We start from the raw sequence: 22113 nt of genomic DNA on the forward strand, positions 1-22113 counted from the left end.
CACACAAAGTCCTTTTCAAACCTTAGTTTACTGAATAAACAACAACAGCTGTTAATTAATTGCATTAACAGCCACCAAGAATTCAAAGAATAATAACTGAAAATTTACTATGGTTGGCAGAATGCCCAGAAGCAATTTGCAGGAAGCTGATAAGATAAGCAAGACAAGACACGAAGGTATGTGAACTAAGTTGTTCCCTGCAAATTGCTTCAATTGGCGTTTCTCCTTAAATAGGCTAAGGGAGTGGCCAATTAGCCCCAATCCTTACTCTCAAGGAGACTTCCTCCTGAGGAGCCACTCCTGCCTTTTGTTAGCTCTGCGCGCCCATGCATTGAGAAGAGGCTCCTCCTCTTCATCCTCTTCACTTAAGGGAGCTTCTGGAGGTTCTGAAGGCCCTGGCTGAATCCCTGCCTCTGGCACCACATGTTCTCCAGCCTCCTTATTGTCCGACTCGAGTGCCAGCTGCACAGACTGCTGGCGCAGCACCACACCAGCCTCCTCACTGTCTGAATCAGCTACTAGCCGCACAGGCTGCGTACGGGCCACAACACATGCAAAGATAATAGGGAAGCAAGATTCACTTAACAATTGTGTCACTAACTTAACAACTGTCGTGATTCACTTAACAACTGTGTCAATAAAGGTTGTAAAACGGGGCAAAATTCACTTAAGAACTTTCTGCCTTAACAACAAGAACTTTGGGCTCAGTTGTGGTCATAAATCGAGGACTACCTGTATTCCACAATTGAGGCATGGTTTTGCATCCACATTGTTAACAGGGGCATGAGACAAAAAAAATCAGATAACCAGTTTATAAAATAGTTCATAGAGAGTCATCAGAAAATATGCACGTGTATTTAGGAATGCGCATAAAGTTGCCATTCTATATATACTTCTTAGGTATATGGATCACTATGCTGGTATAACTTTGAATAGAAGCCACAATTATTAAAATCCAAGTTACTTTTAAAAACTCTTGCTTCCTTTGGGTTGAGGATAAATGTTCAAATAATGTGGGTCTGTACGTTTAAGGTCCACAAGGAAATAACAGTGGTTTGTTGACATTTCAGATTAGTGAGTTAATTCAAACTTTGGGTTTTTCTTCTTCTTCACATCTATTTACTAGAAGTAATGATATGGTAAAACTGGAGCTGACAAAGCACTTATAAGCTATAGATTTTCAAACTAAGTTGGCAGCAATCTCACTCTGTCGATGAAATGTCTTTCACAGAAACTTGACCGTCTAGTTTCATTCGATACCAAAGTAATTTAAGGTTCGCATATCTATTTAAGAATGGCTTTAACTAGATGTTGGCTCAATGCCTTTCCCTTTGGGTGAGGTTTTAGGATCCTATCTCAGTCTGCTGAGGGCTGCAAGGCTTTCTAGGCATCATTATAATACAATTAACAATGTGGTGCTTTACTTTCTTTCTTTTTTCCTAGAATGAGCCTATTTTTCTCTGCTGATATTTAAATCTTTGTGCTTTTTCATTTCACCACCAAGTCATTGTAAGCATTATGACAATAGTGCAGGACATAAGTATCTGCAGGTATGCTCAAACATGTCGTGACAGTGGTCACAATGGTGCCATCAAACCAGAGGTGGGTTCTAATTTCTTTTACTACCAGTTCTGTGGGTGTGACTTATTTTGTGGGCGTGGCTTGATGGTCATGTGACAAGTCTGTAGGATTTAGCAGAGGTTCTGGTCTACCAGGCTTTTAACTGCTTGCAGAGCTGTACCGGTCTACCCATTTGTTCTTGGAGCGTTCTGGTCTACCCTTTTGTTTTTGGAGGCACTGGTCTACCCATTTTTGGATGCACCGGTCTACCCATTTGTTTTTCGAGTGCACTAGTCTACCACCATACTGCCTTTTAACACTGATTAGCTGTAGTGCGGCCCTTTGAAGCCCCGTGGCAAGAGTTTAAACAGTTTTTTTCCTTCTAGCCGATCAGCTGGGATTCGGGAGGCAGCAAATAGATTGGGGGCAGGGCCAAATAAAAGGTAAGAATAACGCGGGGGGGGGGACGGGAGGGCCCAGCTCCCAAACAAAGAGAACCGGGAGGAACCCACCACTGCATCAAACCTCTGCCTATCTTTATATGTGCCCCATACACATTGCATATCAAAAGAGGTGGAGTTTTGACCTCATTGTCCTAAAAACCATCTTGATATTTTTGACCACAATGTGCAGACATGCAAGGGGACACATTGAGCAATTATGTAAGGCAACACGTAGCACTGGGTGAAGCTCTATAAAATTTTTAAAGCTTGCCACCAGACCTAATTCAAAATCTAATTAAAGAATGAACAAGGATTGTATTTACTCCTGTAAACATTTTCATCCATTTCAAATATTTTAAGTCAAATGAAAAAGAAATTGTCCTGATCCCACCCATGTTTTGGAATGTAGTTCACAACAGCCCACTTGAAGGTCGAGTGTATATTTCAAGTGATAAAATATTGCATGTCCTGACTCTAGTGCTTAAGAGGAAGATTTTTTTTCCCCTAGAAATGGATAAGCAAGACGTGAAAGTATTTAAAAACATTACAAACTATATGAAAGGTAGAAACAAATAAAAAAGCAATTGTGATGATACTTGACATGCCTACAACAAAAATTCTACCTTGGTAAATTCAATCTCAATTCTTAATTTTCCCTCCCTCAAACTTAAAAGGGGATGAATGAATTCTTCAACTATTTTAATATGATAATTGTATTTGACACAAAGTAGCTTGGCTATTAGACCTTCCATGTATTTATTTAGCCTGTGATATTCTTATTCATTCATATTTGAAATATTTGAAACACCTGTAATTTAATCACTGTATGGACAAAGGCATAAATGTGATGTTTGAAACTACAAGTTTAACCACTTGCAGATTAAACAAAGAACAGCAGCTCAAAAACTAGGCATTTAGTGACAGTCATTTTTCCACTCAAGCAAAAAAACAACAACAACAACAAAAAAAAAACAAACCAATTTTATATATGTTTATATGTCCTAGCAAAAATAAAAAAAAAGGAAGATATGGATTCATTTGGAGGTATATCTTTTTCAGTTTCTCAACTTGGCAACTCTAAGATGTGTGACTGGGGAATTCACATAAGTACTAATCACAGTTGATCCTGCTTAGCACTTGGGCTGATCCTGCTTAGCTCTTCAGATCAACCACAGCCAGTTAGCTGGTGCCACCGAATAAGGCACCCTTTAACTCTTCTGTCTCTCTCCTTATTTTATAGCCATAGATAGCAGAAAAATAACAACAATTGGATTTCTCTTTGGCTTCTCTCTGTGGCTGCAAGATCCATTTTTGTAGTCACAAAGTAGGCACAATACATTTTAGTTGGTGTGTAATTTTCAGGCTCCTCCACACTCCACTGGGGCAAAGAAACAATAATCTTCAAATAGCAAGATTTCAAATTGGTCTTCAAGTTTGAATGTTCTATGACAAAATCTCTGGAGTGATATTTCCCCTCATTGCCCTTTATTTATTAACAGTATCTGTGTTTTTTTTCCCAAGGAGATCAATCCATGAGATCACCCATGAGATAGGTTGAGCTGAGAGTGAGAATGATCATCCCAAAGTCATGTACTTGCTTCCATGGTCATGAGGACTGGAACCTGGTCCCAGTCCAGGTCCCAGTCCCTATGACCATAGAAGCAAGTATATAACTTCATCCATATAGGATTCCAATATGGTCCCAGTCCAATATTGGAATCCTATCCTACAGTGCATCTATGTACAGTTTCTTACACAGATATAAGACCTTGTTTAGCACTAATAATAGTTCAGGAAGGCTAATACTAAACTGCATCTCAAAACAGATTCTTCAATCTAGATCATGTAGAGAGTTAGAAAGTGTCCTTTAATTAAATTTGCATTATAGTACAAATCAAGTTATCACTATCATTGCTCTTGATGCCATTCACCAGATGAGCTTGGTATGCAACATTATTTTAAAAACATGCTGCTGTATCAAATAAAATTTCACTGAGTTAGCAGTTTCCCCAGGATTTTATTAGAAAGACAGCTGCTCTCTAAAATATGATTTCATCATTACCGTTAAACAGCTAGTATCCCAGGATTCCTATATGGCTTAATATGCCACATTATGTAAAGTCCGATGCACAAAACCTGAAAAAAGAAACCCAGGAAAAAGTCATTAGCATGACTTAATCCCTGGCAGACTTCAGATCCAAATGGAAGCTTCAAACTTCATCCTTCTTTCCTTTATTCTTTCTCCTGTAAATAATAGTAAAACAGGATTAGGTTGATTCAGTCTGTCAGGGTTGTGTGACCTCTGCTATGGTCTGAATCATAGGGAAAAAAGAAGTGTCATAAATGTTGATGGAATGCACGAAGAAAATAGAGTTTATATTTTCAGGCATGGTGTTTAACTCCTAATGGTGTGCAAACTTTTTGGGTGCAAACCTGAAAACTTCTTACCCTGTTTCCTGATTCCAAGCTCATCTAGCTAATAGAAATATTTTTTTTTTTACTATTCGCAAATTCTCTAGTGAATCTATTTTTTCCCCCCGATAGGAATTAGAGAGTTGGACAATCTGATCTTCAACATATGTATTTGGAAGAATGTTCCATTTTGTTAGACTACTGCCAATTGCAAACCTTGCATTCACAATACTGTAGCTTTCCTGCCAGTTTAAAAATGATTTATTCATTCATTTATTAAACATATTTCTATGATTCTACAATCAAAACAACTCTAGGTGGCTCACATAGTAAAAAAAATTCCATAGCAAAATAGAAATATAATATTGCATGAATACAAAGGAAATTTAAAAATGGTAATCTCAAATCAAAGCAAGGGAAGACTCTCTGAAACAGTTCAATCTTTACGTGCTTTTGAAAAACCAGAAAAAATGTCAGAGCAAATCAGTGTCTAAATATAAACTTTCACTCAGGCATGAGCTTTAATGTATAAGCTAACTGTGTCCCTCACTTTTAAAAATAGAGGCAGTATCTGGAGAAGTTTAACAAGAAGGAAAAAGAAATGGAGAGAATCTCCTTCCCAACAGCTTTGATAAAGGCAAGCATCATCCCAAGAAGTCAAAGGAGGTCAAGGAACAAAGGAACTTTGCTTCAAAGTTATATCTGAGAAATCGGCAAATGTTTTAGGGAGAAACATTTTTTTCTTTTTACCATGTGAGCTTAAGTCCAATATTATGTCCCCATACAAATAATTGTTTTATGTCAGCCTTGAATCATACATCAGATGTGTTCCGGAAGATCTTATAATTTCTTCTTTGAACATCTTGTAATTTTTCTTTCTTCACTCAAGAAGAAAAAAATAGGCTCCTCAAAGTTAATGATGGACAAATAGTTAGAGGTCCATTCTTGCCCTCTGTTGCTGACAACTTCATTTGTCTGAAGGTTAAAAAAAAGAGAGAGAGACAGTCAAACGGTTCGAACTGGTTCAGCCAAACTGGTAGTGACAGCGGCAGGTGGTTTGGAAAACCGATAACGGCGGCAGTGCGAGGCTCCGCCCACCCGCCCAGTCATCATTACTTCCTGTTTTTAACCAGGAAGTAATCTGTTTTCTACCCTCTGCGCATGTGCAGAAGGGTTTGCACATGCGCAGAGGGTCCAAGCATGCACTTCCGAACCAGTAGGGAAGGTAAGTAGATTTCACCCCTGATATGAATATATTGAATACAGTGCAATTGTCCTGGCATTCCATTTGCCATGAAACAAAGGTAAAAAAACAAGATAACATAGATACTATTTTAAACAGTGCTAGTGTTGTACAGTTGTTTCTAACCATCCTATTCTAGAATGTCCAGCTTATCTATCATTCTAATACCTACATTCTAATACATACATAATATCTCTTTCCATGTCCACCTAACCTGACTCTTTTGCATTCCAACTTCTACTTCGTGTTTCTATCCATTGATAGAATCTATGCCATGTAGCATAGTATTCTGTAACTCCTTTATCTTTTATAAACTGTAAACTGTAGGGACTTGTCCAGGCAGTTTCCGAGAATCAGATAGAAAAGAAAGAGGCATTTATTTATTTATTTATTTATTTATTTTTATTTTATTTTATTAAGTTTATATACCGCCCTACTCCCAAAGGACTCAGGGCGGTGAACAGCCAAAAAATAAAACACATAGATTACAAAATTTAAAAGACAGTATAAAACCACATTAGATAAATTGGCCCGGGACAAATTAAAACACCCACAATACTTAAGACAAATTTAAAATTTACAATTTAAAAAGTTAAAAGGGAAAAGTTAGGCCAGGCCGGCCTGTTGAAATAAAAAAGTCTTGAGGGTGCGGCGGAAGGTGCGTAGGTCCGGGATCCTCCATATCTCTGAGGGGAGCTCATTCCAGATAGCAGGTACCCCCAAAGAGAAGGCTCTCCCCCTGGGGGCTGCCAGTCGACACTGTTTGGCCAACGGCACCCGGAGGAGCCCCTCTCTATGAGAGCGTACTGGCCGGTGAGAGGCTACTGGTGGCAGCAGGCGGTCCCGTAAATATCCAGGTCCTAAGCCATGGAGTGCTCTAAAGGTGGTAACCAAAACCTTGAAGTGCACCCAGAAGACCACCAGGAGCCAGTGCAGCTCACGCAGGAGAGATATTATATGGGAACGCCATGTCGCTCCCATAACCACCTGTGCGGCCGCACTCTGCACCAGTTGGAGCCTCCGGGTGCTCCTCAAGAGGAGCCCCATGTAGAGAGCATTGCAGTAGTCCAGGCGGGAAGTGACGAGGGCATGAGTGACCATGCGTAAGGAGTCCCAATCTAGAAAGGGACACAACTGGCGGATCAGGCGAACCTGATGAAAAGTCCTCCCAGTCACAGCCATCAAGTGCTCTTCTAAAGACAGCCGTGAATCCAGGAGGACACCCAAGTTGCGAGCCCTCTCCGTGGGGGCTAATGACTTGCCCCCAATAGTCAGTGATGGCACCAACTGACTATATCAGGACGCCGGAAACCACAGCCACTTGGTCTTGGATGGGTTGAGCCTGAGTCTGTTTCTCCCCATCCAGATCCGCACGGCCTCCAGGCACCGGGACATCACTTCAAGGGCATCATTGGGGTGGTCCGGGGTGAATTATAGTTCATGTTAATTGCTGGACTTTCCTCTTCAGGTACCATAAGATCCTCAATTTTTTTCCAGAATGTAAAACTGAGAGAGTTATATGGGAGATGAAGGACAGGAGAAGGGAAGACAAACTCCTATTATCTAAAAAAGTTCCACTTTTGTAATTCTGGATTTAAACCATAGAAGCTCTATCATAACATTGAATAGTTATTAGCACTTTGGGATCAATTGCTTTTTTGTGTATTATATTTTACTCTTCGGTATTATTGCTGCTCTATGCCTCAGACATTTTAATAGCTAAGTGGTGCTACAAATCCCCATCTGTTTTACTCAGCACTGTTGGGTGGCATGTTTAAAAGTTAAATAAATAAAAGTGATATTTAGAGATTTTATCTAATCAGGATTCCACAATGGATGACAAATTGCCCTCTTTTAACATATAATTAATTACTCTGAAAGGCATGTTACCCTTCAGCATAGGAGGGTAGAAGGTTAAGTGAAAGCTTTTGGCATCTTGAATGTGTGTGGTTTGTGACTGGAAACCCATGAAAAAAAATCAAGAGTAAAAAATAACCGTTGAATATTGGTCCAGTATTACAGCTATGATATGATATCATTTTTCAAAAGGCATCCTGATAACCAAAGGCCCAAGTCTTCCTTCTGTGATCCAGAAGCTGCTTATCTAGTAAGACATGTTTTTTTTCTTCACCATGATTCTACACAGCTTTTTGTTTGTTTTTGTTTTATTTTAAGGACATAGTTGCCACTTTCTCCATTCTTCTGAGTAATTCAGCCAGACAGAGACAAATTCCATTCTATCCACATTTCAGTTATAGCACAGAACCAAATGGCACACTGATGAGAATCATATTGCTATATCTATCATCAAAATCAGGTTCCTGTTTCCAATTAATGTGTCTTGTACTACCTGCAAGTTGAATCTCACAGACCAAAAGATTGTGCACCAAGAGGAAGAGAAAACATCATCTACTGTTTGACTCTCTGTGGTTGGCAAATGGATTGCTGCTGTTTCTTACTGCCTTTGCTTTTGATCAACAAGGATGATTGAACAACATCAAAGGGGAAGAGTACTGGAGCTTCAATATCTGCATGTCAGTTTTCTTTTAGAATAAAAGTCCTGGAACATAACAATTATGCCAAGCTTGGGGTACTAGAATACTAAAATTCTTGCTGTCATTACTTTTAACACATAGGACCAAGTTTTTGAACCAAGGTACCTTAAAATGGGTAATTTAAAGAATGTGTCCAAAATGTGGACCTATAATCCCAACTAAATAAAATTTGGGGAAATTGTGACTGCTTCAGTGTTACTGGCTGCTGCTGCTGTACTGCTGGGCTACTGCTGCAGTCACATGAGCTGCATTTTCAATGTTCTGTGACAATTTCCCAGCCAGTCTCATAATCCCTCACTTCCTCCCACACCAATCAGCAACCATTTACCTGCCGGCTGGGAAGGGAAGGGAAGGAACACCCTTGCACACTTCCCAGTCCATTGTACTCCCCACGAGTTTCCTCAATTTATGCTGGCTCCCACACACACCTTCCCCAACTCACACAGCACTTCTTTTGCACCCACACACACCCTTCCTGACTTATGCTAGGCCCCCCCACACACACTTTCCCCAACCCACACAGCACTTCTTTTGCACACACACACACCCTCCCTGACTCATATGGCAACTGTTGTGCTCCACCATGCACCCTTCCTTACCTACCCTGTCCGCTGTGTGCCTTCCCTGATGTGTATTTCACTTGTGTATTCCGATGGAACCTTTCGACTTGTGCCCCTCCTGTGCCCCTTCCCCAACCCATGTGGCACCTCTTGGGCACTTTCACATACCCTTTTTCCCTGCACCTCCCCCCACATGCCATTCCTTACTAACTGCAAATTGCCAAGCACTCCCAGGCACCCTTTCCAACACCCCCCCATACACACACACACACATCTGCATATCATCCCCAACCAGCACTGCATCTCTCATATACCCCTGGGCCTTCAAGCATTGTTCTTGACCAATCCCACACAACACATCTTGGCATCCCTGTCCATCCTTTTCAACCTATGTCTTCCATCCCCCCCTTATGGCATCTCTGATGCATACCAATGCACCCATCTCAACCCACACAGCACGTCTTGTGGACTCCTATGTACCAGTCATAATACAAACCCCTTGCACCTTCTCACTCTCATACTCACACAGCAGCTGCCACTTACCTCCCTGCTGGCCTTGGACTTTCAGTTTCCTGCCAACTTCTCCACTGACTTTTTCCCTGCAAGCTTCCTACAAGCAAAGTAAATGGGGAAGCTGGCAGGTATTCAGAAGTTGCTCCTGCTCCTATTGTTTTTTTTGGCCTACCCATTGTCATTCTGTTTCTCTGTTTAAGTAAGCAAATATCTCTGAAACAATGACCCAATGAGCACAGATTAGTTTCTATTAAAACCTCGCATAATTGTTATTGTTGTTTCCAGGATTTGGAATATACAGTATTTGTGTCACAGGGTTCATTTTTAATTGAATATGAATGATTCTGAGGAACCAGTTATATACCATAGTAAAGAAAATAGCATAGCCATCATCATGTGCCATCATGTGCCAAAAGCGTTGGGAGTATGGGAGGTGTACGCATATGTGCGGGGGACGGGAGCATAGAATTATGGGCGTGGGCACACATGCGCGCACGCAATCCCCCTGCACTCCTCCCGCTTTTGGCATGCAATGGCAAGAAGGTTAGCCATCAGTGCCCTATACCATTTCAGACAATTGGTTGCCCAATTTCTTCTTAAAAACCTCCAGTGTTGGAACACCACAACTTCTGGAGGCAAATTATTCCATGCTATATTATTCTCTGTCCTTCCTTTCTCTCTACAATCTGGGCTGTTCCACAGCACAGCATGGAAGTGCAAAAATCTGACATGTACTATCAGAGGGCAATAAAGGAACATGACAAGGCAGGATTGGGAAGAGTGTTGTGATAGTGTGACCACTTTCATCAGCAACTCCTTATGAATTTAGATAAGTTCATAATGGAAGATTCATAAGCAATCCTTTAAGCAGACATTTCTTAAGCCTTCCATGCCCTGGAAAACCCCATTAATTTTAATCAGTGTTTATAACTAAGATATTTTGTTTTTCCAAGGAAAAGGCATTATATTCATGCACTGATGCTGAACCCACTTGCATCCCACCAGTCTGCTCCTAACATGATAAAGGGCAGGCAAAGGCTCCCAATAATGTAAACAAAAGAGCTTGCTCCAGTTTAATGAGAAGAACAGTAAAACGGGAGGTTGAGGAATCGACTCATCTATTTTTAGTAGATAAGCAACTGAAAAAGAAATCCCTAGGATGTTTTGCATATAGTATAAAAAAAACACTCAAATATTTTGATTTAATCTATTTAGAGTGTGGTCAAAATAGAAATGAGGCAATGGATGAAGCAATGCTTCAGTTAGCATAAAGGGCACCTGTTGTAATTATAGAATGTATGGCACTGTTCAGTCCTCTCTCCCCCCCCCCCCACTTTTTTAATGTCTATATGAAACCCCTGGAAAGGGTTGTCTGATCATTTGGGATGCAGCTTCATCAATAAATTGAACATAACAAACTTTATATTCCCATTCTGGTTTGAAGAGGAGATGTTATTGATAACCTACCTGGTGCCTGAGAGATGCAAGGATCTGAATAGTAGAGAATAGCTGAAGCCAAACCCAAGCAAGCTGGAGATGTTCTTCCTTTATTACAGTTCTCTTTTAATGGCAATATCATCTCTGGAGACGCAAGCAATACTCATGAAGTTACAGCTCCTCCTTGAACAGTGGTAGAGGCCACGGCTACAGGAATTTTGCCCAGGTCTGATTGGTACACCAATTGCAACCTTACCTTACCTTATCTTACACCTTCATTATCACCTGATTAGACTATTGCAATGTAATTTACATGTAAAGATTACTCAGAAACTGCAACTGGCCCACAAATTTATTAGTTCCCAATACGGATAGTCCATAATAACTATTCTGTAGTCCCTAATGTCCTTGCTCACTGGTTTCTGGGTACAATTTAAAGTGATGCTCTTGATGTATAAAACCTTTTATAGCTTGAAAACTAGATAGCTGCTTGGGTCTCACTGGAATCAGCCTGACCCACGAGTGCAGCGGTAACCAACTAGTGGTCCTGGACCACTGGTGGTCCAGGAGAAAATTTTGGTAGTCTCCAGATGTTTGAACTAATTCATAGAATTTTCAGCAATGGCCAATCTAGAGATTGCCATAATGATATTAATATGTGATTCATCAGTGATCCAGTCTGATTATTGAAGACTCACCTAATCTATGTATATGTACAACATCGTGAAGAAAACAGTTGTAAATTAGTTGTAAGAATTATTTTTAAAATGAAACTTGCTTTAAAATAGATGTGTATACATTCCCTCCTTTGGAGATTGCAACATGAGTTTTTACTTCACTACTTTTCATACAATTTCTTTATATCTTTGATTCCAATGGCATTTGTAGTATCTGGACTATTAATCAAAAGTGACATTGGAAATGGCTTAGAGTTAATGGGAGCATGAGAAGTTTTCCAACCATAGTGTATTTGACATGGACCAGGTCAAGTCTAAAGGAGCTGCTCTTGGTTAAATAAACAATTAAACTGTAAAGTAAAAGGGAAAACTCCACAGCCATTTATCAATTTTATATGGTTTTTTTGTGGCTGTAGGGAAGAGTAAAGTAAAACTAGAATTTATGAATTGAAAGACTGAATTACAAAGTTAAGAGCACAAGCTTGCTCACATCACCAAAAAAAAAAAAAAAAGGTTGGATGGGCTGAGCTCTCCTTCTATAGACCGAACACCTTGCGACTTGTTTCCTTGCAACTTCATACAAACAGCTAAAGGTGCTGAAAAGAGTAAAAAACCAAAGACCATGCTGGACCTTTCAGACAAGTTAAAGTGCCACCCAAAGAAAATGTAATCCAACTTCATGTTATTCTACCATAATTTACATAATTTACATTGCCATGTAACACTATCCCAATTTACTTCCTGAAACAGCAGACGTAATTCAAACCCACTAGGGCAATGGGTTGAGTTTTCAGCTGATGGCATCACCCAGCTGGCTCTTGATTCCTTCTTTTGCAATGGCATAAAATGGTGCATGCAACGCAGTGGTGAAATTCAAAATTTTTCCCTACCGGTTCTGTGGGTGTGGCTTGGTGGGCGTGGCTTGGTGGTCATGTGCCTGGGTGGGTGGGCGTGCCTTGGTGGTCATGTGACCGGGAAACCCAACTATCACACTTTACACGAAAATAACACAAAAACTACACAACTGACTCGCACATAATGCAAAAGCAGCTGGACTTCATACAAATGGCCCGTGCAACAAGCAGGAACCTCACAGAGTCACAGAGAGCTCAAAAACAAACTATCACACAAAAAACTAGTATTTTTACACAAAAATATTAGTTTGGGCAATAGGTAGTAAAAAAATGCTTTAAAAAGTAAGAAAAAAAAGTTCCGACTATCGTGCAGCACAGCTGATTGTCACAGCTGATCGCAGGAACCTTTTTAAAAACGTTTTTAGCATTTTTTAAATTACTTATTCACCTGAACCAGTAGTAAAAATATGCTTTAAAAAAGTAAAAAAAAAAGTTCCGATGATCAGCTGTGCCATGCGATTGTCAGAACTTTTTTTTTTTTACGTTTTAAAGCATTTTTTTTCCTACCAGTTCAGGCGAACTAGTAGCGTTTTTACTTCTGGTTTGAACAAACCGGCCTGAACTGGTAGCATTTCACCCCATACAATGGTACTAATCCTTACCTTTGCAGCAAAAGGAATCTTGGATCCTGACTTTATGGAAGTACCCAGAACAATACAGTAGTTAATCAGAGTTATTATTTGTCTATACATTTATATGCAGAGTTTGCACATTATGTAGGCATATTGGATCAGAGTATTCTAAAAAAAAAATTTTTGCAACAGAATTCCATTTTGCATGCTGTAACTTTAGAGATGCATAACAAGCCACTTATAAAGCTAGGCACCCTATTTGTTGCTCTGAAGGAAAAATAGGGTACAAATTAATAATATATAGACCTGAAGATTGAGAGACGTTAATAGAAGTTTGCTAACAATTCTTCACAATAAGTAATACAAATATATAAGGCTTGCTGCTAAACTTCATTTAATGAGATAATTGAAAATTGCTACCCAATTGGCATTAGCCACATTGACTCTGGAAAATTAGCAATATTTTTTTTTTCTCCCTGGAAATGACTGAGTACAGACTTCGACAGAGAGAATAACTTTCCCTTTCTCCACTGGGATTAGGCAAAAATTTATTTCTAGGAAATGTTTTCCGTTTGTTCTGGCAGAGAGCTTACTGGTTTTTTGGGAAAAGCGACTGTCTTTTTTTTCTTCAAAACCTTCTCTCTTTTAAAATAGTGAAAATAGGGAACTAGCAAAAAATTATTCTGCACATTTATAGGATTTATGGTGCTTTCTTTGAATTAACATTACATTTTTTTAAAAAAATGTACAAAAGTGAGCTGCTTCTCTCATTCGGATTGTGCAGTTTTTTAGAAGGGAAAGACGGCAAGAGAATTGTTTTGATACAGTGAAGATTTGCTTTTGTTTGTACTAAATGCCAAAAATATTATAAAGGTGGGCAAGATTTCATCGCTCACCCATCATTCCCTTTTATCAGTAGTTTGGCTTAAGGTTTGGGAAGCCTGAGCAAATTTTCTCTACCTCTCTCCATAATTGCAGTGGCGCTGCCCTTTCCCACACCTGTTCTACCTCCCTTGAAGTTATGTGTTCATTTTCCTTTACTCTACTACACAACCACAGGAGGAAATTGTGTGGGTTTTGTGTTGCTTTAATTCAAGCTAAGTAATGGGTATATATGGCTGATGAATCAAGACACTTACCACTAAAAATCTATTTTGAACTAGAAGCTGCCCTTGAGTCTTCTGTCATTTATTACTGCATGTTTCTTAATCATAAATATGTCTCTGTGCTCTCTAAAATTATCTAGTAAGCTGAGAAAATAAATGGCGATGGGGTAAAAACTGGGACAGAGAGCTCTGTCCTCTGATCATATTTTGGTGCTAGTGAACTGGATAGCATTGATAAAATGTTTTGCCTCGTGCATGCTTTCAGAAAGATGAAAAGAGTTGGATGACATTATTTTATAATCTCTCCAGCAATTCTACTGAATTCAACACTGGACTTTTTGCTAGTGTTTTGCCACTTGATAAGATGGGCAGAAGAACTGAAATTTATAGACAAATGCTAAACCCACCCTAAATTTCTGCTCCTCTTTTGCCTTCTCTCCTGTTTTTCAAACAGAATTAGGAACCATTCCTTTTGAATGGGGTATTTTTCCTTTGTGTACCTTTCTTTCACTAAGCATGGCTCAGCCTCTCTTGAGGATGGATTGAGATTCTGTGAAATCCTTGGAGTCTGAAATAAAAAGTTGTAGTTAGAATTCCACCCATCCTACTTTTCTTCAGGATTTATGATGTTCAGTGTATATAACTGTCCATCTCAAACATATGACAGAGAAAAAAAACAAGATAAAAATATCATAGCAAAACAATAAATCATAAATATTAGAGCTGAGTTAAAACCACCAATTCAGTCAACATCAGGAAGATAGTCTATGTTGCTCCCCATTCCCCTCCAACAATCTCTCAGTGAGCCTGTCCAAATCCCATTGGGGTACTTTGGCTCGGATTTTTAAAAAAATGCTTTATACATGTACATACTTGGACTTATCCTTTTTATTTTAAAATGCCAGTAATTATTTATTAAGTTTGCAAAACTAGCAAGTAAAAGAAGCAAACAGAAAGAAAAAAGAACTTGACGTTGATATGCCAGATTTCATGAACCAAGACTCAGCTGCAGCGAGGAAATTGCACAGTCAGACAATCAAGCACATTTTCTTCCAATGCTGTTTTTAAAAAAGAAATAAAGGGGAAAAAAACCTTAAAAATGAATTGCAACTCAGTTAATTGTGCAGATACTGTAATGTTTCTCTTCTCCCAGCGCTGTTATATAGAAACTGGGTCATGAGAGGCATTTGGAGAATATGGGGATACTATAGAATACAGTAATAGAAACAATATTCCTGATATTAATTTCCATAGCTCTTCCCGGGACTATGTGTATCTCATCTTTGTTCATATAGGGCAACTACTGACAGTAGATCTGGAGATTGGTATCCTAAGTCAAGAGAATGTGCTTTAAATAATTCACCTTCTTTCTTTCTCACCAATAGATATGTTCAGATTTTTCTGAAATGATCCTAAAGTTTCTGATCATTCTTCCTGCAGATCTATTCTACGCAAATCTGACAGGGCATGGCTTCAAAGCCCTTGGCAAGGTGTGAAAATAACTTTTCAGATATTTTTAACACCCTTTGCCAGCTGTATTTTTGCAAGTGTATGGCATTGTTGGAGCCAAAGCAAATACCAGCACAGGCTGTCTTGCCTCAAACCTCAGCTGGCTCACACAAAAGGGTGCAATTTATCAGTTCCAAAGGAAAACACCACCTGACAGAATCCAGAGTACAACTATTCATTACATATCTAAAGGCTATTGATCAATGACCTGTTGGAAAATTCAATGGGTTCAAGCTTAACTGATTTTCATGGCTACTTGAATGCATTTTTTCTGACTTTTAAAGGCGTGTTCCATACAGTGCTTTGTCACTGGTCTGCCAAGGGAAAATAATGCAAGGCACCAGCAAACAATTTGACAACTCTGAAGTAAGGTTGAAAATTCACTGTGCTATCTGCACACAAAGGGAGTCAATATGCAGAGGGCAGGGGAGGTGTTTGAAGCTGCAGGATCAACCTAGTTTGCCTTCACATCAGATGTTGGAGAAGGTTTTCTTCACAATGCCTGTAGATTGCTGTGGGGAAAGTGTGTGTGTGTGACAGAGTAAGGACTAAAGAGCATCAATCATCAATTGTTAAGGATTCAACAATGAACCCATTAGTACCATTAGCCCAATGATCAGATTATATTATTTTCTGTTCTGTGCCAAGAAATGAAAACATAGGTAGGCTTTCCCCAAAACAGTGCTTTTCAGAACTGTTGACTATCCTTCCCATGCCTTCAATTGTCATGGCTTTTTTGGCATAGTGTGCTTCTGCTACCATTTCTTTTTTGGCTGCCCACCAGACCTTGAAAACAATTTCTAGATTATCCACCCACCAAAAAAAAAAAATCACAAAAGCTTATTGAAACCTCTCTTAAAATTTTAACTACCGGTATTCTGTTTTTCTTTTGTGAAATTAGGATGGGGAATAGATGGAGCAGAGGTTGCTGAATCCTGCATGAATTCAAGGAAAAAAAGTCCAATTGAGAGTGGAAAAAGTACTAACTACTACAAGAGTTGTGTTGGGAGCAGGTTGAAAGGATTAAACAATGACATCACTGTTGCCCAGGAAACTCCCAGGAGTTTTCATGTCCCCATTAAGTTGCCCACTGAAATGCTACCCATCTATCTACTTATGATCACCCACTTTCAAACTGATGCGTCGGCAGGAGCTGGAGCGTGTGAAAAGAGCTCACCCCATCTTGTGGAGGAACCGGGTCTTGAACAAGCCTGCCAATCATCAGCCCAGAGTCCTAACCATGTGATCCACCACGCTCCATTGGGAAAAGTGTTTATCTGAATTCATACTGAAATTAAGAAAGTGGTAGATTCGTAATTGTAGTTACAATTGAAGTTAATTGTAGTTACTAAGTTATTAAGGTAACTTAGTTTGGTCTTTCAGTCCCTGTTCTTCATTTAAAATGTATTTATTTATTTAATATTTCTATCCCCCGACTTGTTCCTACTTTTCATCAAAAGTTAGACATAAAAAGAAACTCTTCCTGAATTGACAGCAGAAAAGGGACACATCTTAAGTTGCCAAGTTTGAAAAACACTGGCCTAAAGCAACAGAGCAGTTATTTCTAATTCATAAATAAGCCATAATGGGATTTGTTGGTTTTGGCTTGGTGCATTGCTAAAACCCTTTTACTCTGGTCTGCAACCATATTTTTCTTATTGCAGGGTGTGTGTGTCCATATATCAAATAAAGCCAAAAACAAGCAAGGTATATTATAGCTTAGCATTACGTGTAACATTGGGTTCACCATTTGTCTTCTCCTTTCCATGTGTTCATACACAATCTCCTGCTTTCTTTGGAGCCTTGCTGTACTTCTGCCATGGGAAATGGGGAGCAAGAATTGCAAAAGGAAACAGAAGTCTTTGGTTTTCATTTTCTATTTCTTTTTCAGTCATGCAACATATTAACTAATTTTCTGAGAGAATAAAATTCCCCCATGCAAATAAAAGCTGAGCACCAACAGACTTTTCAAATTCCTCACTTCAGTTTTGGATACAGAAACAAGGAAGTCTTCTAAGAATTCCTGAAGAAAAAGGAAAATTTTTCTAACAATTTCTCAAGAGTAAGATTTCTCCTTAGAGATGAGAGTAATGTTGCTAATTAAAAAAAATGTAATGGGAAAAAATTCTCTTGTGGTACTTTTACTCAGATTTATAGAAAGTCTGCATAGAAAGTCTGGGTGCTACAGACTGCTGGAGAGATTATTTATGCAATGAAAGATAACACATTCACAAATTGCTCTAGGTTGCCTCATCACTAAATAAGGCAAGAATACCACAGTCTACCCACATGGCAAAAAGGATGTACATTCCTTTAGTACCTTCCTAAAATAACTCACACATAATAAAAGAAAGTCGACTCATTGCTGTGAAGAAAAACTAGTTTACTGATAATACTTTTTCAAATTATTTTTTTTTAAAAAAAATAGAGTTCAGTTGTTAGCTCTGCAGCAGCCTGCACCATCTTCTCTCTACAACTATTTTGGATTAATACTAAGCAGTCCTATTAAGCTGCTAAATCTTTTCCACTGGTTCAATTTTTAGAAATCAGGGGAAAGGAGAGGGGCACATATGGAAAAGATCCACAAAATAAGCCTTTTCTACTGTGGCACCTATTTCATAGGATATCTCCCCCCCACTCAGAAGTATGAGGGATCACCACACCTCTAGGGGTAAGATCAGGGGTGAAATGCTCCCAGTTTGGACCAGATCACCTGATCCGGTAGGGATCGTGGTGGGTGGTTTGGAGAACCGATAGTGATCGCGGCCCACCCGGTTGTCAGTAATGTGTTTTGTACCCTCTGTGCATGCAAAGAAGGTTTTGCTTTTTTGCTTTTAAAAGTAAAAAAAAAGGCTCTGACGATCATAGCTGTGCTTTGCGATTGTCAGAGCCCTTTTTTTATCTTTTAAAAGCATTTTTTTACAACCTATTCGTCCGAATAGGTTGTAAAAAAATGCTTTTAAAAGTAAAAAAAAGATTGTGCGCCACAGCTGCTCACCCCCCGGTGTGCTGTTCTACTTACCCCATGCCTCCTTTTGCCGTGCGCTGCGCATGTGCACACGCAACTCGCATTTGGTGCATTGTACTACACACCAAATGCGCACAATGCACATTTGGTGTGTAGCACGCATGTGCAGCCAACGAAGCGATAGTAAACTGATTCAGATTTCACCACTGGGTAAGCTAGCACTATCAATAGCACTTAGACTTATATACCGCTTCATAGTGCTTTACAGCCCTCTCTAAGTGGTTTACAGAGTCAGCCTAATGATGGCCCCAACAATCTGGGTCCTAATTTTACCGACCTTGGAAGGATGGAAGGCTGAGTCAACCTTGACCCTGGTGAGATTCGATCTGCCAAACTGCTGGCAATCGGTGATCAGCAGAAGTAGCCTGCAGTACTGCATTCTAACCACTGCGCCACCATGGCTCAAGATGTTCCAAAGTGGGGGCAATGCAGAGAAGAGTTTCTTGCTGGATCCTGCCAGTCGAAATTCTTTAACCAACAGGATCTGCAATGTATCATCCCTGTCTGACTGGATGGAATGGAACAATGGAATTAGATGGTTCCTCAGTAACCGATCCCATGCCATGAAGCACTTTAAATGTGATAGCCGACATCTTGAATTGACCTGAAAGCAAACTGTCACTTAATGCAACTTGAATAGCAGAGATGTTACATGTGCAACCTCTCTCTGCTATACAAGCTGCATTGTGCACCAGTTGTAGCTTCCAGATTCTCTTCAAATGTAGCCTCGGGTAGAGCACATTGCAGTAGTTCATTGTTGCCTGATTTTATTTTACCATCTTTAATTTTATATTATATATGTCTTGTATTTTAGCATAACTTTTATTAGATATTGATTGTTATGTGGACAATGGTGGGCATAAACCAGGGGTGGGTTCTAAAATTTTTTACTACTAGTTCTAAAGAACAAACAATTCTTTAGGATTTAGCAGAGGTACTGGTCTACCATGCTTTTAACTGCTTGCAGAGCCATACCGGTCTACCCATTTGTTTTTGGAGCACACTGGTCTATCCATTTGTTTTTTTGGAGCGCACTGGTCTACCACCACACTGCCTTTTACCGCTGATCAGCTGTAGGGCGGCCCTTTGAAGTGCTGCAGCAAGAGTTTAAACAGTTTTTTGCTGCTCTGCCACCACCAAGAGCATCGGAAACTGCTTTCAGGCAGCTTGGCCTCAATTGTCAATCTACCAGCACCGGCGGTTTAGAAGGAGCAGTTCGGTTCTAGCCGATCAGTTGGGAGGCTTTTTGGCTTCTCAATTTAAAGCTAAGGTGTCTTGGTTTTTTTTCCCTCTTCTTTGTCAAGTGAGCACCGATTTTTTCCTTCTAGCCGATCAGCTGGAAGTCAGGAGGCAGCAAATAGATTGGGAGCGGGGCCAGGCAGAGGTGCTATTTACCGGTTCTCTGAACTACTCAACATTTCCACTACCGGTTCGAAAGAACCGGGGAGAACCGGTAGCAACCCACCACTGGCATAAACCAAAAAAGGTTTATATGTTAAATAAACATACACATAAATTATACATTTCTACATCAGGAATCACCCACTCTCCAGTACAGTATCTATATTATTAACTTATGCCAGTTTTATTCCATTTAAAATGCCATGGTTTTTTTCTCCAAAGCACCTTGGAAAATTAGTAAAGCTCATGAGAAATTTCTGAAAGAGATGGCAAGCATCCATCACTAAACTATATTTTCCAGAGTTCTGTAGAAAAAGTTAGTACTTGTCAAATCATTCTAGATTCATAATGAATACTCTCAACTGACACACAAAAAAAGGTTACCTGTTTTCATTGCTATTAACTGCAAATTTCATGGTGGCCAAATTGCAGCTTGCTGTTAATGTGTAATTGATTGGGCAATGTTACTTAAGTCATCAGTATCCTTCATGTCCACATTCCTTGGACAAACATTGTGTTTAGCAGAGTTACAAGAACTGTGGGGATTGCAAAACAGAATGAGAATAGTACACCTGCAGATGGTTGGTCCTCTATTTATGGCTGCCTGACAGCTATAATGAATGGCAAATGGAGGGTGTTCATTTTTTCTTGGGCCTGACAATTTTTTCCACAGTTTAAAAATATAAGTGAAGCCTATGCACCTGGCATTAATTACAGGTTTTAAATGGCTCTGAATCCCACACCAAGGTGTTGAGGAAAAAGCCCATAATATATTCTCAGGTTTGTATGAAAGAATATCATTGCTAACCAACCACAACTTCTGCTGGAAACCCTTACAGGAAAAGCCCATCTTATATTACAGTTTAATTTGTAACCACATCCAGTCAACCATCTACACTTCAGCTCTAAAGTTCCACAGCCTGCCATCGAGGACTAGGTTATCTTTAATATCTTACCTGTTTTTGTTTTTTGGTGTGTGTGTGTGTGTGTGTGTGTGTGTGTGGTTTTGAGCAGATGATCAAATGTTCTACTGTCCTTATAATCTTGTGGTAAACTTCAAAGACGAATCCAGAACCCTCCAGGTGTCTGCATCATGCTTTGTTCTCTTTCTAACATTGCTTCTCTCTCTATTCTGCCACTTTCTCTTTCTGTTTCTCCAGTAATATTCCATTCAATTTTTCTAAATTCAGGGATTATATCAGTGGTGGGTTGCCCCCGGTTCGCACCAGTTCTATAGAACTGGTAGTAAAACTGGCAGGAGGCTCCACCCACCGACCCTGGCGTCATCCAAATGCTTCTGCGCATGCGCAGAAGTTCGCGCGCGTGGCCCCGCTGCGAACCGGTAGTAAAGGTAAGTAGAACCCACCCCTGGATTATATACTGTGCTGACCAGAGCATAAGTGCTTCTCCCCATCTCATTTTTCAAGTGAGGTAATCATATTCACCTTTTCATGAATGGTGTCTCAAATATTTAAACAGCTCCATGTTACCTACTTGTATTTCTTACGGCTATCTTATTATTTCTTACTTTGCAAATGTTAGGTCTGATCATAAAGGTACTACCTGATGTGGGATTTATATTTTTCTTATTATTAAGAACCAATATTGGTTATATGGTTAATTTTTGGAAAGTATCTATTTTATATGTTTAAGAATTGCAACATACCCTTGAAGATTCATAACATTTTACTACCTGAAAATGGGACTTTATTTTCTGAAGCAATGCATGTTTGAAGCTCTTCCCTTTTTGATTCCTGGGTCCTTGCACCATCTCCTCACAAACACCATCTATAAAGTAAAAAATTATTTTGAGTTGACCTCATGTCCCGGTGATGTCATGAACACATCCATGCAGTTACCTTGGCAACAGTACCAAAGTCATCCAAGAGGTTTTTCCACCCTGCAGGCAAACCTACAACCTACCGTCTCCCATCTCCAAACTAGGTTTGACCCTCCTTCTCTCCTCAGTCCAAATAAGGTCAATCATATGCTGCCACCTGCTGTGACTGTGTAAAAATGGAAGAAAGAAGGAATACCAAGTTCTAACTGAACTTTGCTATTCTTTGGCATGATCATTTAGTTGCCCCGATAATATCTATAAAACATCATTTCCATTCCTGGAATATCCATGGTATGTTTCCCATTTCTCAATAGAACATGTGTGTGGTGCTTCTTTAGCAGGG

The 22113-nt window shown here is 39.6% G+C and overlaps 1 long non-coding RNA gene across 1 annotated transcript in view; it reads right to left on the bottom strand.

Moving 5' to 3' along the window:
* Positions 1 to 4718: 4718 nt before the first annotated feature.
* The window catches only part of LOC148116920 (uncharacterized), a 56576-nt gene continuing 39181 nt past the window's right edge, over positions 4719 to 22113 (bottom strand). Inside the window, exons 2-4 of the long non-coding RNA XR_015731548.1 lie at positions 21624 to 21718; positions 14493 to 14560; positions 4719 to 5390 (exon numbers count right to left, since the gene is read on the bottom strand). This is a non-coding gene — a long non-coding RNA (uncharacterized LOC148116920). The remainder of the gene's footprint in view (positions 5391 to 14492; positions 14561 to 21623; positions 21719 to 22113) is intronic.

The sequence above is a fragment of the Pantherophis guttatus genome, chromosome 1 (assembly GCF_059756535.1).
Source record: "Pantherophis guttatus breed Tessera chromosome 1, ASM5975653v1, whole genome shotgun sequence".
Taxonomy (NCBI): Eukaryota; Metazoa; Chordata; class Lepidosauria; order Squamata; family Colubridae; genus Pantherophis; species Pantherophis guttatus.